At 33.9% G+C, this 20,050-nt stretch overlaps 2 long non-coding RNA genes across 2 annotated transcripts; both read right to left on the bottom strand.

The window, feature by feature from the left end:
- Positions 1-7,223: 7,223 nt before the first annotated feature.
- LOC117152359 lies at positions 7,224-11,863 on the bottom strand. The gene is made up of 2 exons (XR_004462710.1): positions 10,704-11,863; positions 7,224-10,415 (listed from the first exon to the last, which is right to left on the bottom strand). It is a non-coding gene; the product is annotated as an uncharacterized LOC117152359 (long non-coding RNA).
- A 3,303-nt stretch (positions 11,864-15,166) lies between these two features.
- LOC117152358 lies at positions 15,167-18,797 on the bottom strand. The gene is made up of 2 exons (XR_004462709.1): positions 17,576-18,797; positions 15,167-17,191 (listed from the first exon to the last, which is right to left on the bottom strand). It is a non-coding gene; the product is annotated as an uncharacterized LOC117152358 (long non-coding RNA).
- Positions 18,798-20,050: the final 1,253 nt, after the last annotated feature.

Raw genomic sequence — 20,050 nt, 5'->3', positions numbered from 1 at the left:
CAAACGAAGAAGTCATTACATACAATCGAATATACGGCGAGTTTCAAGGTCTTAATTATCGAGCCCTAATAAAGCTCTTATAGTACATGGACTTACACGATATTCGAAGTTTACAAAAATTGTGGACCAGTAACTATAAGGCCACAGAATATATGATAATTTTATGGGAATATTTACAATAGTTACAAAAAGTATTTGTACACCGTTGTATTTATTATAGTATTTATTTACTAATCAATTAAGTCCAAATATATTAAGTTTCTTATCATTTGGTAGTACTTTCATGTAACGACTAAAAACTTGATACTATGAAAATGAAATGTGGGATCTAGTAAAAAAAATGCTTCATTGGAAAACAGGTATGTACAAATATCTTTCGTAGTTACTGTAGATGTAACTTTTGACAGGCGATTGAGAATGAGTATCTTGAGTACATATAAGAATTATTCTTTAGTGGTTAAAGATGATTTCGAGAGAATAACTGTCGGTGATTAATATCGATACCCGAATCGATGAGATCGGATGTGGCTCGAGCCAAATTCAGTTGGCTGGCCTTTGAGCAAAGCACTACGCGAAGAGTTGAATGTTTATGAGTGTTTGAAAGAAATATAAAGTATGTGTGAGAATGTTTTATGAGAAATGTTTTATGAAAATTGGTGGAACGATAGAACTTTAAACAACTATCGATGAGTATGTATTTTTCTAATTTTTTTTATTGATGAAACTCATCACATGAAATATTTCTTGTTGAATGAATATTAATCTTTTTAAACGTTACTCCTTGTTTATTCTTTTTTCATGATGTCAACGTAAAGCAAAATATTTGCAATATTATTCAATAGACGATGCAGTACAATGTGCACAATCGATAATCGATCTCGTTTAATTACACGATCGGCATATCGAAGTCAATGGCCTCGAAACAAAGAACCGACATAAAAGGAAGATAACTATTCGATTGTTATCCACCTCGAAAGATACAATAGAAATTTCTTTGATGCTTGTTTTAATTCTATTATAGTTCATTTCAAATAGTAAAAATAAGAAAAAAGTAAATATTGAAATAATTAACATTCGCAGAGTATGTTATTACAGATAAAGACTATTTTCCAATTTAATCATAATTTAATTCAGATCAGGGATCAATGAAAATTTATATCTGGGAATCAAAAGAGAAAAAGAGGTAAAGAATGATTAATCTCGAACCATTTATAAACCATAAGAGATTCAGCAAAGTAACGCAAGATCCTTCTACAGAGGACAAGGTCTGCTCTCGATCTTATGAATCATAGCGTTGCTAAAGCGTATTCAGACCGTTCTTTCACCGTTCGTGCAAAAACGAGCATTGAAGTTCAGTGATCTGAAAAATGATTTCGACCAACTTCCGTGGAATTTCGAAATGACCGAATTATAATCAGAAACACGTTTATGCATTATATCTATGTATGCTTTCTATGCTTATTTGATATTTTAATCAGACCCTTGTACAAGTGTAAATGTAACGGTCTATAAATAACGGATGCCATATTCTCACCTGAGCTTCTTCAGCCGATTATGACGTCGTGTTTGTCGTCCGTGACACAACACGCGTATAAAAACACGTAATCTACTTGTAACGTCTGCGTCCATTTAATTCTGCTATCTCCCTGCACTTTCTAAAACCATAAAAATGACGTCACCTGTTAACATCGTTCTCAATCCCCTTACCTAATCCTTCAAAGGATTATGATATATTCCTGTTTAAAAAGATCAGGTGTTTTTGAATGAAAGTTTAATATTTTTAAGACGATTAATTTCTTAATTTGAATTTTAAATTAAATTTTAATTACACGTTTACGATCACAGAATTTTTATTAATATATTTTGCATCATTATAATTGGGTTTTAACTTTATAGGATTGTTGTTTTTCTGTAGGTAAATACTCCAGAGTAATTTGTTCACTTGGAGTGCATTGGAATTGTTCCAAGATATTTATCCTTTTCATATTTTAAATTCGAAATTAGCCTAAATTACTGTCATTGAAATTACTGTCTGATTTTGATTCAGAGGAATATTCTTAATTTTTAGGTTTGTTTGCTGAACTTTTGGTATGCTTCGCTTGTGGACGGTCCGTTTCCGCGTTGTTCCTTGGATTCCCCAGAATATATAGATCATGAAGCGTTTCCGGAGAACGGTGGAACTCCGGGAGTGTCGCCTGGCCGTTACGAAATCAGCTGTGCGCCTGTCGGTGCTTGTTGTAGGTCGCGTTCAGGACTCCCCTCGGCCTCCCTTCTGCTCTGTTCCTCTCATTCCATCTAACAGGAGGGTTAGAGGAGAGGGGATATTAAAGGTCGCCTCAACGTGGAGATCAATACGAAACCTACATACCTACCTTCCCTATCGGACCAATGGGAATGCCCAAAATGATCCCTTTCGTATCTATTAATTATCTTTTTATGTTCAAGACAGTCAGTTTGATAAAATTGCCCAATTTGCTTACTTTCTTAAACCTAAACAAATAATTATTCTTCTATAGTCTTATCAATTAAATCCTTCCTCTCAAATTGGACAATTTATTATAATTATATGTGTCCGATACACAATTATATGCAGTACTTCATTAGATTATAGATATTTCTAATGCAGCAAGTAATGAGAAAACTTTTGATTTTTGATACAGGGAAATCATGGAAGAGGTATTTATTCAAATACATTTATTTCTTAAGTACTCAACACGATAATCAGGCTTTGGGAGATTTAGAGTGATATACAATCTACACAAACATCTTGTTTTTTTCTGATAAAGCTATACAAAGAATATTCCAGGATTTTTAATTTTTTTCTTTCAATTAATGAACACATTTCTTCCGGATTAACTCATCCTTTTGTTAAATCCTATTAGAAGGTTTAAACATCTAACAAGGTCAAATTTATAATAGAGTTCATATTGTTTAATTGGGAGTGTGTAATATACTCGAAAAGGTAACATTTGTTTTCATTTTCTATCTAAATTTTAATTGCAGTTAATATGTGTATCAATCATCTCTAGTATGGACTTCTTGAAGAATGGAATTGAGCAACAGTTGATGGTTATAATTAGACAATACATGTGTATGTGTTTTTTTTAAATAAGTTTCACTTCTTCGACTTCACTTTCCACCCAGTTCACGTCGTCAATGTCAGTTAGTGGTGGACAGCACGGAAACTTATTACCTGTAATCGATATGGCTGAAAATCGATCGGTTTCAAGGAACGATTATTGTGTTCGGGGAAGAGGTAAGCGTGTAATTATCAGCGACGCGACGATATGAACGAGGAAGTTACCGATTGAAATCGAGTCTCGAAACGAAGACAACTTTGCACACCGTTATTATTAAAAACATTCTAAAAATTCTGTCCCTCTATAACGTATTATCGTCATTAGAAGAATTACGTAACGCTTTGAGCTGGCCAGTCTGGTTGAGTTGACGAGAAAAGTTACGTCAATGGCCGGGGGGAAATTACTTTTCCTCGCTTGCCCGTTATTTTTATCCTAAGAACTGTTTCATGCCGTTTCCACCGTTATGGTTTAACGAGAACCAGACTCTTCCATTCAGTTCTCTAGCAAACAATCCTTTGCCTGTTTTGCAAACTTCAGAATGTCTAATTGTATATTATATATTAAATATCAGGTTCATACCTGCTGATTCTAAAAAAAATTGTCATGAAACAATCGAAAAACATGAAGTAGTTGATATTACAATAAAATATACTCAGTAGATTGATATGGTAACTGGAATGAATTATAAATATAACATCGCCTTGTTCATACGAAATCAGTATTCCTCTTCTCGTATTTATCTATTCACTACTCACCTTCGACAAGTGTCGCCACAATAATCGTAACATGATATTGTAAAAAAAATGCTTCGGAATTATCTTCATGGACTGTTAAAGTATTATATTATATAAAGACATTAATATATTATTACAATAAAAATTACGAAAATATTCTATTAATACTTAATCAAACTCTCTATCCACTTCTTTTTCTTCATAATGAAATGTTTAAGCGATAAAGTAAATAAATTACTGTTACGTCCTTATTACAGATTCAAGGATTTTCGAAGCAAGTAAAAAAGCAGCTATAAAGCTAACTTGGCTTTATAATAAAAAGTAATCAAAATAGAATAGATTAGATGAAGATATGGAACTAAAAATTATCAAAAGGAAAAAGCTGGAAGACTAGTATAAATAGAAGAACTTTAAGATAATTACTATTGACCTTAAATCGCAAACAGTGACCTTGAAAAAGAGACCTCCTTGAACCAAATACTATTTCTGTATTCTAGCACAATCGTCTTATTGCATTACACGAGTTATAACTGTAAATACTATACTACTAGTCTCAATTACATAATTACATTTAATATCCACATTAAATACATATTAAACCATTTTTCTTTTATCGTACATAGGAATTTGATACTCTGGTTTCGTTCCTCATATATTCAAGGATATAAATATAATACACATACATGTATTTGAAAGAACGAGGAATATAAAAAGACGTGTAATTCATTTTTAAAGGAAATCAGGTATATCGTAGGCTAAGCAATGAGAAAATTGTCATTTGAATCGCATACGTAAGAACGTCGCGCTGCTTTAAATACAATACCATTATAACGACATTAATTCGCCGATTTAACCGTCTCAAGAGGCAAGCGACTTTATCGCGTGACTGGCACCGAGCACGGCAAATATTTGTCGTCCAGTTTCTCCAGTCAGCGTCACACCTATCAGAAAGATGGCCGTTTTTTGCGAAGAGCAGCAAACGAAAAACAAAATTGTAAATCCTTCGTGATCCATGAATACGTAGTACGAAAATGGTGTTTTCGACCGTTGACTAAGGGCAGTTCTCAATGTCAATGTCTCAACAACGATCGAGCACCACTGACTGCTTCGTAATTTCGACACGTTCGCCGGGAGCAAATCACCGGTGACCACCGTTGATGGCCACCTTGCTTGTTTGTTGCATAATATTGGCCGACGATTCTGCTACGCCAGATATACATACATACTTGCTTTCCGTGGAAATGTTCGCTCGTGCCAAGATTATCTGCTGGCATCTCGAGCATGGAAAACATCTCTGCCAGACCGCTTCCTTATCGATCTTTTGCCGCGCTTTTATCGTTTTCGCTGAATCAATGCCATTCGATGGTTTACGTAGTTCCTCATTTCGAAAATAGTAAAACTGTCGTATTTAGTGTATGACGAGGACTTTATTGGTGACTTGGTCTATCTCTTTGGTTTTAATTTTCATCTGTAAGTGGAGGGGGTTCTAGTAAAGTGACACTGGCGTGCTAATGATGAGAAAACAAACAGTTTCAGATTTTACTTACTTCTTTACACGTAGATCTTTTGTATATTTTGCATGTTTCGAAAATTTCATGTATTTTCTTTTTTTATCTGAATATCTGATATTTACACAACTTATCGATGAAGCAATTGAACTTGAAACCGAAAATTTTAACGAAGCGAAGTCTTATAAGTGAACGTGACGATCGGCACGTAAAGACTTTTTACGCCATCAAAACAATAAAGTAGTTACGTATGATAAATATGAGTAATAAATTCTGTTAATGCAGTTTTATCAGTTATGTAATTTAACAGACATAATTCCGATCGAAAAATTTTTCGATGTCGTTCGTGGAAATCATTAAGTTTACTTACATTGAAAAAATTATAAAGATTATGTAAAGCTATTATGATAAGCTATTTCCAAAATTTTAAAAAATTTTAATGCGTATATATATATTTCTTTATTCTTCTTTATTTTTTAAATAGCTTTCCTTGATTGTTAGGAAAGTATAATAAGATTCTTTACTGTGAAATCTGTCCGCGGCAACCCGGTGAACTCATTCAGATCAATTGACGAGGCCGAGTTGATATGCTGCCAATGAAATTAGCCAGGAGGACAATTAAGCGCATCGTTGAACAAATCCTAGACAAACTTGTCGCCGTTGATGGACACAAACTGTTGCCTATGACTAAAGGAAATTCTACTTGGCTCCACATCTTTCATCGGCTTTCTTCTACATTAAGCAATATGTCAATAACATAATGATTTCAATTCTATTGTTACAATACAATTATTGGAGAATTATTGAACGTATTTTCATTGAATTTTTATGAGAATAGAAGTCTATATTAAAGAAGGAATATGAATCATTAAAGTCAAAATTACTGAAATTCATTCCATGTTTCAGCTCAAGTCTACCACAACATGAATAGAAGACCGATGTTGAGAAGGAAGGTACAATCTTGTGCTCCAATTAACTACAGATTGTCATCTACACCCTGTTGTTCAACACTGCAATAATATTATCATCAAAGACTCAATTGAATCGTTTAAAGGAACACCTTACCAATAATACCCTGATGAAAAATTGCAAGTAATCAGCTGCATACGATTCATTATTTTAAGAAGCTGCTATCTCTTATGCAAACTGCAATTATCTAGCGGTTCAGCAAGGCTTAAATTTAGCGAGGAATTTCGCTAAGTCGACGGGACGTAAAGGCTGGAGGGCCCTGCCGGTGCTGGGACCGAAATACACGACGATTATACCGGCGACTCCTCGAATTGTTTCTCTGCATGTGGCTTTTTTCCCCTCACCGTTACAGATACGCCTCTGCAAATGTAAATCTTCGTGGCCGTGGTACAGTCAGGCATACAATTCCATCGTAAAGATTCTCTGTAGTCTTAAGGACATCTTACGAAAGCAGTTTTCTGCTTGTGGTTTCCTCTGTGTATTATATTAAATTAACAGGATAATCACGTGTAACACGGATACATATATCATAGATAAATAATTGTAAATAATATAGGTAATTTCGATTAATTTTAATTAATATGAAGATTCTACTGATAGCATAAATAATATGAAAAGTAGAATAGTTACTGTTAAAGTGACTTTAGTTGAATTATTTTAATTTTTGTAATAGGGAGATTCTTTCTTGGATTATATACATATAATAAATGGAATTAATCAGTGAAAATATAAGTACATTAAGTCCACTGTTACTCAACTTAAATAATTTTGACATTATGTATGTCATAAGTAATTCACATATGTTTCTGTTTTGGACTTTAGAAACACAGGCGTTTGTCTAATTCTGACTGGCTCATTATATGTTTCCTGAGAATCTGTAAAATTTTAAGCACGGTGAGCAAACAATAGAGTGAAATCCAGTGGATCAATAATTATTTCAAAATCAATATATTATTACAATAAACCATAAATAACATGTAAATTCTTTATCTAAAAGTTGCAGGTAAGAATTATAAGCAAATGATGGATAACACTGACTAAGCTATTTACGTATGAATGGAACCATCCGCATATATAATCTTTAACATTTTATACATCTTTCAATTACGTTATCAAGATGTATAATGAGTGTTCAACTTCTCAAAAAACAAGTTGCTTTCATAAATTCATTTATGGCAAGATGATATAAATGATTATAAATTTCAAGGTAAATTTTGAAAAATAGCATTCTCAGCATCAAAGTTTCTCTGTATATTTTAATTTATAGAGTTGATTAGTATGAATTTTGAATTCCTATACTGAAGAATCGAGATTATCAAAAAGCCCCATAAACGATGTAAGAGAAGCGAAGGATGGAACGGACGGTCGTTGTATTTTAATAGTAAGCTGGCTGCAATAGTTTAAGGCTTAAGGCAAGTCATTTATGTCGCAAGGGATCTCGCGTCTTAAGACATCGCTCCCTCACTGTATAGTGACGCGAGTGGCCGTGAAATCGGCTACGTCGGCCATTCTAAAATCGTGCCAGAATTTCTTGCCAAATTTAATTGGAGCTCCGTCCTGTTTACCTGTGCGAACCCACGATCTTGAGCGTTTATCCATCTTTCCTTCTCTCTCTTTTTTTTCTTTTCATGCCTTTGCTGGCAAATTTTCGATACGAGACAATCAGACGAAACAATGACTCCTTGACAACATGCCAAGGAACCTGATATTGCAGGGCTTAGCTCAGTTATTTAGTTATTTCTGCGATTAACATTTTCTTGCACAATTGCAACGTTCTCGAGAATCATAAAATTAATCGTTTTATTGTTTTGTTTGAAGATCGACAAGACATGACGAATGGCTGGAGAGGAACAACGGAATATTTTGATTTGGGGCCATTTTATATCTATTTTTTCAGATTGTTAACGATATAGATTGTAAGGACGTGCGTATCTTTGTCGGTCCCGGATCGATGCTTGTTAATTTTCACAGATGTAGCCCACACCTGTGAATTTTGGTCGCTTATCGCTCCATTTCTTATCGTTTGATAAGCTTCAAATTTAGGCAAATGTTTCCTGTGTCGTGATAAATCTTCAAGTATTTTCTGTTTTTCTTTTCATCGCGTTATTTTAGGACTGTTGAAACAATTTGTCAAAGTATGGAACAAGGTGTTTATAGATGAAGATATTATAATGACAGAAACGCAATTTCTGAGAATGAAAATAATTTTATATGAACAAATTATCCACTTGTCAAATTATTTTTTTAGAAGTATTGGTAATACCACTTTTCTCATTTTATTATAAAACTCGATAACTACTTTTAATTGTTTTATGGAAAGAAGTAGGCACTCCTAGCTTTATTTTCAATTTCGTCTTATGAGAGATTAAACAGAGAGAAATGAGAAAATCAACACTCATTGATATTTTTATTAAAACACACCTAATTCTAAATTCTTTTGTAATAAAGTGAGTCTCCTTGGTTTTTGTTTCTCACGTTAAATTCTAATAACAGTTTAAAAATGAAAAAGCCTTTGTAAAACGAAGAATATGGAAGCTATACTATTTTTGTGCTGGTTAGAGAGCTTATAACAAGTTGAAGCGACTTCGAAAAATCGTTAAATCGTACACGTGCACCTACTTGTATTACGTCAGTAGTTCACGTAATAACTGCTAAACGATAATGATTTGTTAGTTTACAGGCTGATTGCAGCTTCTGTTACCAGGCGAATTACTGGCAAAATGATGATTTAATAACATCCAAATGTAGATTGAATTTTTTTCAAATAAACATTTCATATAAAATAATCTAAAATGCTTAAAATCCGAACCCACTTTTTTGTTTATAGATATATTGCAATTATGATATTTAACAAACAGTTCATCATCGTTTAAAATGCTATTCTTATTTTATATAAAATATATGCTAAAGAAAACTTTGTAAAGTCTCTAAAAAGTATATCACCATATGTAATAGCGTTTATCACTAATACGCAAGATAGGAGATTCAGACTATATCTGTAAATCAAAAAGATACAAGATAAGTGGCATTAAAAATCCGGAAGCTTATTTTTCAAAGCTTTCGAACGCTTCGAAGGTTTACGTTACGCAATCGTACATCGCTCAAAATAATCAGAAACTACGGCTTAAAATTTTATTACACGTTAAAACATTCCTGATACTTGAGAGAATCTTATATGTATTATCACTCCAAACAGCTGTAGACCACATTATTCGCCCGTAAAACAAATTAATTTTGTAAAATTAACAACTTGTATCTTTTATGGTATTTTTTATGAATACTTATTAAATTAAAACTTTCAATTTAACCGAGATTCCACCCAGTTACAATAGCTTTATACTCTATTAAAAATTTCTTTTAACTTTTACAGAACTAAAACAAAATTAATCTTCTCAAACATGTTAACAAACATTTTGACTGGGGATACTTCTCTTATTCTGTTAAAGTATTTGTTTTACTATTGCAAAAAAGTCTTGTAAATACTCATATCATATTCATAAAAAATATTTTGTTTAAACTCAACTAAACTAAATTATATTCATAAACACAATTAATTTATCTGAACTCAATTATTTCCTCAAACATAGCGAATGACTACATTTGTAAAAATTTTAAATAACATGTATAACAATACTTATTCAAAGAAAGTGAATGTTCCTATATTACATACAAAAAATTGTTTTATGTTATATTTAAATTAAATCTATACGAAGCCAAAATTCTCGTAATATTGCTCAGTTTGTATCTCTCGTATTTATGATTCGCATAATAAATGCAGATTTTATCGTGGCCTTGCACGTTGCTCTTTCGGTGAAACGTGCCAAATAATGTCGTCATGTGCGACCAGGGTTTTGCGGAATCTCTGGTGTTTATAAACGTTTAATTATCCGTGGCCAAGACTTTTCGGTGAGCAGCGGGCTTGCCTATTACGATACACGTCGTTTGAAGTGCCGGGAAAGCTATGCGATCTATTTTCGAGCTTGAGGATTCGCTGTTGTCGGGCGGACACGCTCCGTCACTCGATCTTCCTCTTTCGATTCGAAGAAAGCTCGTCTTTCGCCGACTGCCTTCCTTTGCCACCCGCGAAAATCCTCTGGTCTATCTTTAGCAGTGTCTTCAAGGTTCTGAGAGAAGAGTGATAAAAAGATAAATTAATTCTTTGCATGTAGTGGCTAAAATTAATAATTGAAGTGATTAAAGATAATTTTAATAATAAATCAGATAAAGATCGATGATTTGAAGAAAGAATAATTGTGATTTGGATTTCTAACAGGAAAACTTATTCCAAATATCTTTATTACACTGTAGCCTGTCTTTGTAATCTATCAGAATTTGTTATATTCGACGGAATTGTGTCTCTGATTTTTTTAAGTAAAGATATTTATATTATCCTTATTAGAAATGGTTCTTACTTGTATGTGTTTGTACAACATAATTAAAATGACTATATATATGTATCTTAATTTTCTTCCTATTTTGTATAACAGTAATATTCCAATATTTTTTAGCTTCTTCAAAATATGATTTTGTGCGTGGTTTACTTCATCTCGTTTTAAATAATTCATTATTTTTCATTCCTTCTATTTCCTACAAGCACGAGGTAAAGGTAACATTTCTTTCTGAAAAGAGGTTAGTTTCTATCGTTTATAAAAAGTCTATCGTATTATCAAATATTCAGGCTATGAAATATTTTTGTAATTATGCTTTTACATTTGCATTCATGTTTTCTTTGACTTGAAGTAGAAAATATTTTTCCTCTAGAGATGAGAGTTAAAGAAGATAATTTTGTAGTGGCCTGTAGGTCGAGTCAGACTTTCATCAGTAAAGGATGCACCGTGCTCCTTTTATTCTGTTATGCCACATTCACTAGCTGCATTCTATTTCTCCCTCTTCAGCTAATTTCACGAGAGCTCGGTGGACTGACCTCACAAATGTTTGTCGACGATTGGCTGTGGTATTTTAAGCGATAGCTATGTTTCTGCTACATTATACTTTATATATACTTTAAAATTTATGACACTTTATGAATTGTATGCCAATTTATTATATAGCGTTTTATACAATTAAAACTTTGTGTTGAATGAAATTACAGGTAATAAATTGTATAGATTGCTACTATTATACACTTAAAATTTCATTTTTCGAGTAAACAATTACATTTTGTTCATCCTCAATTATTATTTTTATACTGATTAATCAAGCATTATAATGTGGTATAAGGTATGGTATATAATCTTATGTAGGTTTTGTTTCATAAGTTGTAGCAAAATTTCAACAATTATTTCGAACTGTGATTGAATGAGAGCTTCGATTGTAATTATATGTATTGCTTCCAATATTTCATTCAAGCAAAGAATTATTTGAGACTGTAATGCAATTGAATGCAATTTTGAAAATGAGTTCCATACGACTTTTATGCACCTTGAGAGTCTACGATTACGATACTTTCGAAAGAATCGGTAGATGTCTCCACCGAACATTTTATTTCATTAAGAGGGTAATATAGATTTCTTCACACACTAAATTCGAACTGATCATGATCTCGCAATAAAATTAAAAAATATGCCTTTAAAATAATTTAAATCGATAGATAATAAGATTAAATTCGTAGATTAAATTCGTAGATTCATAGATTAAATTCATGGATTAGTATCTAATTTACTGAACTATAAATACATAAAGATTTATTTATTTAATCAAAGATGCTTCGAAGAGTTTAGCGAAGACGAAGATTCCAGTGAAGATGTTGGTTCGTATTGAAAATACAATGAATTTATATTTATATATTATTAAGCTATACTTATTTTAATGTTGTTATTTTTCTTTGTAATTACTATGTATTTTAACATTAATGTACATCCTGGATAGTTTCACTAGAATTTTCAACAAACCTTACACAATAAAAATCCCTTTCAGTACCATTCATATTTTGTACCATTATAAAAGGGCTATTAATTTCATGGTGTTGTCATTGTGAAAAAATCTGAAGAGAGAATCCCGGAGCGGACGATTCCACGAATATCATTCCCTCACCAAAATCGAATTGACAATTAAGTATTTAGGGTGGCTGCGGGTCGCGTGTCAGGAAGAGTCATCTTCGCCAGCATGAACATACGTAAAAACATATGGTTCCTCGATGGGGTTCAGAGTGCAGAGTCCCTAAAGACACTCGACGAAACAATTTTCTACGGAGTCCTGGACTGTCGCTGCTTTCAATAGAGCATATCGCATTACATTTAACAAATATAAACATTTATAATTTCTTACAGTTTTCGATAACAAGAAATTAAAAGAAACGCACGAGGATCTTAATTATAATAAAATTATAATACAAAGAAGTTCAAGTAATTCCATTCATTTTCTATTAGAAAATTGGTAGAATTGGTTGGTTACATACCAAAATATTTACCCTGTTACGTTTTGTTTGGTTATGTTGCCATTAATTTTTGAATTTAGATTAAATGGTAGCGTTGTCTGATGTTTAATGCGATTGGCAATTAAACTCCACGTTTCGACTAACCTGCTACGCGCAGGAATACTGGCACGGGAGAGGATTAAGGTTGGTGAAAATAAATGTTCGTTCGATTCTATTATATTATTAGACAAATATTCTCCATAATAAATGTTTATTCTAATTCTAATTGGGTATTGGCAGAATTGTCTCATTGACAGAATTGTCGTTGAGATTTCGAATACTCGAAGTTACAATCGTTCGCCATACGTTTTCACTCTTATTAATTACAAGATTTTAATTTGATTGATTTTCAATAATTTACAAATTGACAAATACAAACACGTCGATTAACAAAACTGACGAGAACTGGGAACTAATGAAACAAAGAATTAAAAGCTAAAGAACTAAAAGACTAAAGAACTTAAGAACTGAGAGAAAAAACTAAGAGCTAAAGGAACTAAGAGCTGAAAAACTAAGGAACTAAAGAATTGAAAGGCAAAGGAACTGAGAAATTAAGAGCCAAAGGAATTGAGTACTAATCGCTATGAACAAAGAAATTACTTGCCAAGAATTGGGGAACTGATCGCCAAAAACCAAGGAATTAATCACCAAGAACTGTGCAATTAATCACATAGAACTGAGCAATTAACTACTCTGAACTGGTCTAGCTTGGTTCTAGAAACCTCTTCTACTTAAAGTAACAGGTACAACAAGATCGTTACACTTATCCAGAATTCTTACATTAAATAAACTCTTTCTCGTGATTGTGCGATGCTTAATACACGCGACAAATAAAATTAATCAACAAACGATATCAATATAATAATTGCCACTTTTCCTGTTAAATTCTTCCAAATACACGAATTGGACCATCACGAAATAAGTTCTCGACTCTGAGTACTACGCTTCTATTCGAACGAAGATGTCGATTTGGAGAACGATCTCGGAGGAAGATTAATCTTGACAGCGGCACTTTTATGCGACATTTCTGGATATGGGCGCAGTTCTCCACCGGTTTCCTGAACACCCAAAATTTCGTGTAATCAGATCTAAAGACGTCCTCGTAAATTCCCACCCGCAGTCCTGCTGTTATATTATTGTACATAGATGATCTTATGCGGGATGATCTAAACCTCGTAGTATGTATCAGAGTCCGAATTTCTCGTTCTCACGAAATATGGGGGCATAGGTCCTCGACTAATTGCTCGTCAATGCGCACTGTACCTTTTCACAACGAACGTGTTCGCCCTCGTTTTGCGTGAGAATCTTTAACCACGTACTTTAATATTTCATCTGTTCTTTTATCCATGCAGAGCTGCTCCGTAGACCTTGGTATTAGCGACGTTGGCTCATATTGACAATACAATGAATTTGCACCTTATTGTTCGGTCGAACCTATTTTAAATTTGTTATCTCAGTATCTATTAATCGTCTATTAATCCGTTTAATAATGTCTATATAATAATTGATTATTAATTAATTATAATGATTTAGTAATCTCTATTAATCCATCTTCTAGATAGCGTGAAGAGTTTAATATATTGAATTAGTATGTTACTGTATGAGTGGTGCATTTTTGAGAAATTTGAATAATAAGATAACATTCTTTCGGATAGAAGCATACGCGACCAAATTTTTGCATAGCAATATCTATCTATATACGATAAGAGGAACGTTAGAAAATAATTTGATTCTCACCAAATTTCGCAGACGATCTTTGACTGATTTTATAAAGAGATATAGGAAGAGCTATGATATAATTGTATATACTATAAATCATTTATGTGCAAGTATATCACGGTGAATTAGAAAATGTATGAAATTAAGAAAGAATAAGGTCGCCCAGCGTAAATTTGAAGGGTATGATTCGTATCAGAGAATTTTAAATTGAAGTACGTAACTCTATAGACTGGTTTCAATATGTAAATCAAAGTATCATTACGAGAAACACCCTGCACGTGAATACAGAACGGGACAGCGACGGATGTGACTACGTCGGGTTAATAAGGATGCGACGTCATCAGGCTGCGACGTTACATTTTCTCCTTTGAATCACGATCTCCAAATCTAAAAGTGCAATTAAATACCAGCTTAATTATCATTACAATCAAACGAGACAATTTATGAAAAATTCCAACTACGAAATTCTAACAAATAAGATTATCAACAATTTAATTTAATACATTCTATAACATTCCGCGATATACATTCTATAGCGTATATTACATAGCATATATCGTACGCCCCCTCAACCTTCGCGTTTCATAATTAATAATCTAATCAATCTCATTCTACAGTGTACATTTCACTCCCCTTAACTCTCAAATTCGACCCTTGTAAATATCTTCAATCCTTTCATCAATAATCTAATTTAGCTCGTTCTACACCCTTCAATTCTCAAATCCTACTCTCTTCAATTCCACCACATCCTAATTCAGCTGTATTTTACATTCTTCATTCGCGCGTTACTCTACTTCATTAACTCTACATCTCTGACTGATCTACATTTCATTGCTCGGCCACGTGATTACCACTGTACTTCTCGAGGAAACAAATTACATCTGCCTCCAGTGTGAGCTTATCCCGGTATTGCGAGAAGATGAGATAAATAAGCGAAAAATTCGGAAGAGATTTCATAAAAATTGCAACATCCAACGCACGTCTTTTCTTCCTTTTAATTTACAAAGTTAACGGGTATAACTTCTGGACAATGTAGTTATTGAAAGCCTTAATTTACATCTACTCAACAGGTAGCCTCCTACGAGCGATATACACCTGTTGCATGCACTCAAGCCACGTGGTCGCATCCAGCATATTTCAAACGAGGAATTCATCTTCTGTATGAATCGAATCTCAGGTAGAATCGCAGCAACCATTGAATAGACAGTGCGCGTATATCGAAAATATCCAAGCTCTTTGTGTCCGATCGAGGATGGGGATCGACCAGCAGTATTTCTCCTCAAAATACGTATAGCACATATAAAAAAAAGTCTTCGTCGTTGGCCATCTCTCTACGCTTTGACCCGTGAAATATACCAGCATGATATAAAGTGACTAATATCAATGACTGTTGCTTGTTCGCCAACGTTCCATGGGGGTGAAAAAAAAGGGAAAAAAGCGAGAAAAGAACGTTTATTGTGATCTCGATCGGGAATCTCGCGACGCTCATGTGGGCACGTTAATTCTTGGGTCACGGCTGTCATAATTGCCTCCTCTGATGGCCATTATCCTGGTACCGGTGACGTTGTAATTTGTTTTACTCGGGGGAAGCTCAGAGAACATAAAGAGGGTGGAATTTTTCTGACCGATATAAGGGCTGCTTTTTTTCATTTTTCGTTCATTTTTGTAGAAGCGATGAAATGGTTTGTCAAGTAGTGAATTTTTTATCATTTTTATGATGAAGATACCTATTGTTTTGTATGTTTGATTTGTCGTTTGATAATATAGTAGATATTATAGCCATACATAGCATAATCGCGTTAATATTGCAGCCAAGAATTATCTACTATAATTATGAAGTTTAAACGCTTCGACATAAGAATCGCGTTAAACGGCATCAAACATATTTTATCTTTGATATTCGATTTTATCTGAGATCATACCTATTGCTTTGTATGTTTGATTTGTTGTTTGATAATATAGTAGATATTATAGCTATACATAGCACAACCGCGTTAATATTGCAGTCAAGAATTATCTACTATAATTATGAAGTTTAAACGCTTCGACATAAGAATCGCGTTAAACGGCATCAAACCTATTTTATCTTTGATATTCGATTTTATCTGAGATCATTTAGTGAGAAATTAAACAACTAATTCTACGAGATTACAATTTAACGGCTCTAGAGAAACATGGTAAATCCAGATAAAATAACGTTTTACCTAAAATAGTTAGAAAACTACGTCCCAAAAAAACTGCATGCCCAAATATTATCCCCATATAAAACCAGTGTTTTAAACAATCTATGTACGAAATCAGTCTTGTACAACGTTCCTCGATTATATCGAACTTATGTTTGGACTGTACTTTGAAGGAAGTCCTGTGAATACGGCGATATCGGCGCGAAAAGAGAAACGCGAGCATGGCTGGCGAACAGAGAGCGAAGGTTCCCCGTCGCCTTCGCGCAATTACGTCCAATTGAACTAATTCAGCTCAATTGACGTTAACAGGCTCAATTGGTCGGCCCTGCCAGCCTGGCCACACGGCAATACTATCCGGTCGGCATACCTACGACGTAAAAAAGAGCGGCTCGCGTGCAAAAAGTCGCTTCCAAACCCTCCTCTTCACCTCGTTTCCCTGTGTCGTTCGATCTAAATATACTTCTCAACAAGAGAGACTGTTTCCCTTTGTCTGCTTGTTATCAGCTCGTTGCGTTCTCCATATATGTAAAAGCTTGTGTACATTATATATGTATATACGTGGATTATACTAGTCTGTTCTGATCTAAAAAATAAATATGAAAATAAAATATCGCATATGGTAAAATATATAATATAAGAATAAAATATAGTGTAGGAACAAAGTTAGGAAAACGTGAATATTGGAAAGTAGAGAGAGGTTTCTAACTTGAGATAAACATTCTAAGATTCTAATTTTGATAAAATTTCGATTATAGTATAAGGGAAGATATTTTGGAAAAATTGCTCTACTACGTTCGTTAATTAATATCGAAAAATAATAGTATTGTGTATTTGAATTGTGAATTAACTTTAGGATTATAGATCAATTTTGTAAAAATTGTAAGACTACAGAGGGTTGTTGGGAAATTACTTTCTGGGTGTATGAGAGATGTAAACAGAAGTCTTAGGGGGTTGAAGAGCGAGGTACCTAAGTACAGTAAGTCAGAGTCAAATCGTCATCCACCGTTGAAGGAGGGTATTATCGGAAGGGGAAGAGGTGGAGCCGAGAAACTCCTTCTATTCTGCTGGTAGAAGTGGTGGGGACGGAACGTATCGTGTCCATTTCGTTCTTATCTTTCCTCCAGGTCTATTCCCCTCTCTTGTCGCTTCGAAGTGGTTGGTGGGAGATAATTAGTCTATCTTCTCTTTCTTTAACCGCTGATATCCCCCACTTCGATATCAAGTCTTTCTCAGTTTGTTCAATGTTACATTTAATACATTACAATACATTACAATATAACATTTTTTAACGAAAATTTAGTGGTATATTAAAAATATCCAAATTTAATATTGTAAGAAATAATAATAGTAGAAGTTTGGTAGAAGATTTTTAACTAACTTGTGAATATTAAATACAATTTACATATAGAAAGTCTTTTATTATATAAAAATTATAATATCTTCATATAAAATCTTGATAAAATTAGCACTTAAGGAATTTATACATGTAAAATATTGTTAGTGAATGATATACAAGAAATCTCAACAAGATAAAAGAATCATAACTTCATGGCTTAGATTAAATCATATCACTTGAATTCAAGATACAAGTATGCTTTATCATAAAAAGATAGTTCAATATGTAACTTACAACGAACCATATCAGTTTCAAATTAAGATATGTACTTATTTTTATCATACACAACGTCCAACAAAGAATTCTTCAACAATCACTACACACTTATAAGAACATTTTACTCACACGAACAACGCGATTCTTCGATCTTCGTTTCAAATTTGGCGCGCTCCGAACTGTCACTTTCACCGGGCGCACGTGTTTCCTGTTGCACAGTCAGGGTAGCGTTACGGCTCGGCCAGGATCGGGCAACATCGTCCGTCAGACCTCGTGTACATCGAGAATCGTCTGTTTCTTCCGAGAGACTTCACCTTCCACAAAGTTTCACAAAACTAACCTAAAAAATGATTTCGTAAACAACGACAAACGTAGCAATTATGCAGAATGAACGCGTTTCTATGATTTAGATACGGATAGATGACACAGGACACGAAATTCTTGATAGTGTGAACGAGAAAAAGGGGTCGAAAAGAAAGTCGTGCAGAGGGTCAGTGCAGGAGGCGACCCGTTACTGCAGCCCGGCACCACCGGACCTTCACTTATATCGTCTCTCGGCTAATAACGCTAGTAATGTGATATGATTAGCTTAGTTGAGTTCAGTTTAGTTCGTATTCGTTCAATTTAGTGGTTCGCCAGCAAAATCACATCGAGTTAAACCCATTTAGGCCAGTTAAGTTACCGACTTCTCGCTCTTGCGCGCTTGCCGTCATCCTCCCGGTCAGCCGCCTCCTGCATCCGCGGATATCCTGCAAGCATGAGTGCGCGCACGCTCGATCACCCGCATTCAATCACCTTCAACTTCATTGAAGTTTGATCCAGTCGGCTCAGTCTGGATATAGAGGAAATTGAAGATTCTTGAAACTTCTGCTACTTGGTTCATGAATTCTGTTTGAAGGTAGTTTAAGGTTAGATGAATCTTAGAAAGTCTGTGACAGAGAATGTTGGTTAGTGGCAGAGATTTTGTGTGAGATGGTATGAGTATGAAGATTTAGGGATGTATATTATTAAGTGATAATTATTTTGCTAAGGATTGTACTCTAGAATGATAAGATTGATCGGTTGAAGTAACATTTAAGAAACATGGTAATGTACAAATATAATGTAACAGATATTTATCGTAGTATATCAAGAAGTGTTACCAGTGTACATTTATTTGTTAGAATAAAAAGAAACTGTCAGGATATAACCTGGTAGGTAGGTAAGTAAGTAGGTAGGTAGGAAATTATTACCATGTAGTGTGACCACGAAATAATAGATTACTAATATGCTGTTATATTTTATTAATGTATCATTAACAATTTTTTTATATGGAAAAGTTTCATATTATGTTAGAAAACTCTGATCAATTATAATTATCTTTTCCCATGATCAAACGAAATTTAGGTTATAGATTACTAAACAATCATACAATAATCTGACTAAATAGTGGAATCTATTTATGAAAACTTTACTCAACAAACTCAGACAAAACGAGATCTATATTGATTTCTATATCCATCCACATCGCGCAAAACCATCCCTAACCTCCAAAATCGCTCTAAAATCGTCTTTACTTATTTAATTAAATTTCCTCCAGTTCTTCTGTCCAATCTTGTCGTTTCGAAACAACATCCAGTCACAAAGATAGTCACGAGATCCATCGATTTGGAGTAAACAAACTCATTGACGAAAACGAGGAGACCAGGCGGCTGAAACGATGGCGCGATCGGTTTCGCGCGGCGCAACGGAAAAGATGCACCGTAAGGATGGTAGGGGAGGAAGTAAAGAGTGTCCGCGAGAGTGCAATTAAATCAGCGCGTGACAGGCGCGCGCTCGCGCGCGCTAATT

Source organism: Bombus impatiens, unplaced genomic scaffold (assembly GCF_000188095.3).
Source record: "Bombus impatiens unplaced genomic scaffold, BIMP_2.2 scf_1274, whole genome shotgun sequence".
NCBI classification, from domain to species: domain Eukaryota; kingdom Metazoa; phylum Arthropoda; class Insecta; order Hymenoptera; family Apidae; genus Bombus; species Bombus impatiens.
Note: the sequence above shows the minus strand (reverse complement) of the source record. Positions and strands in the feature narration are given on the sequence as shown.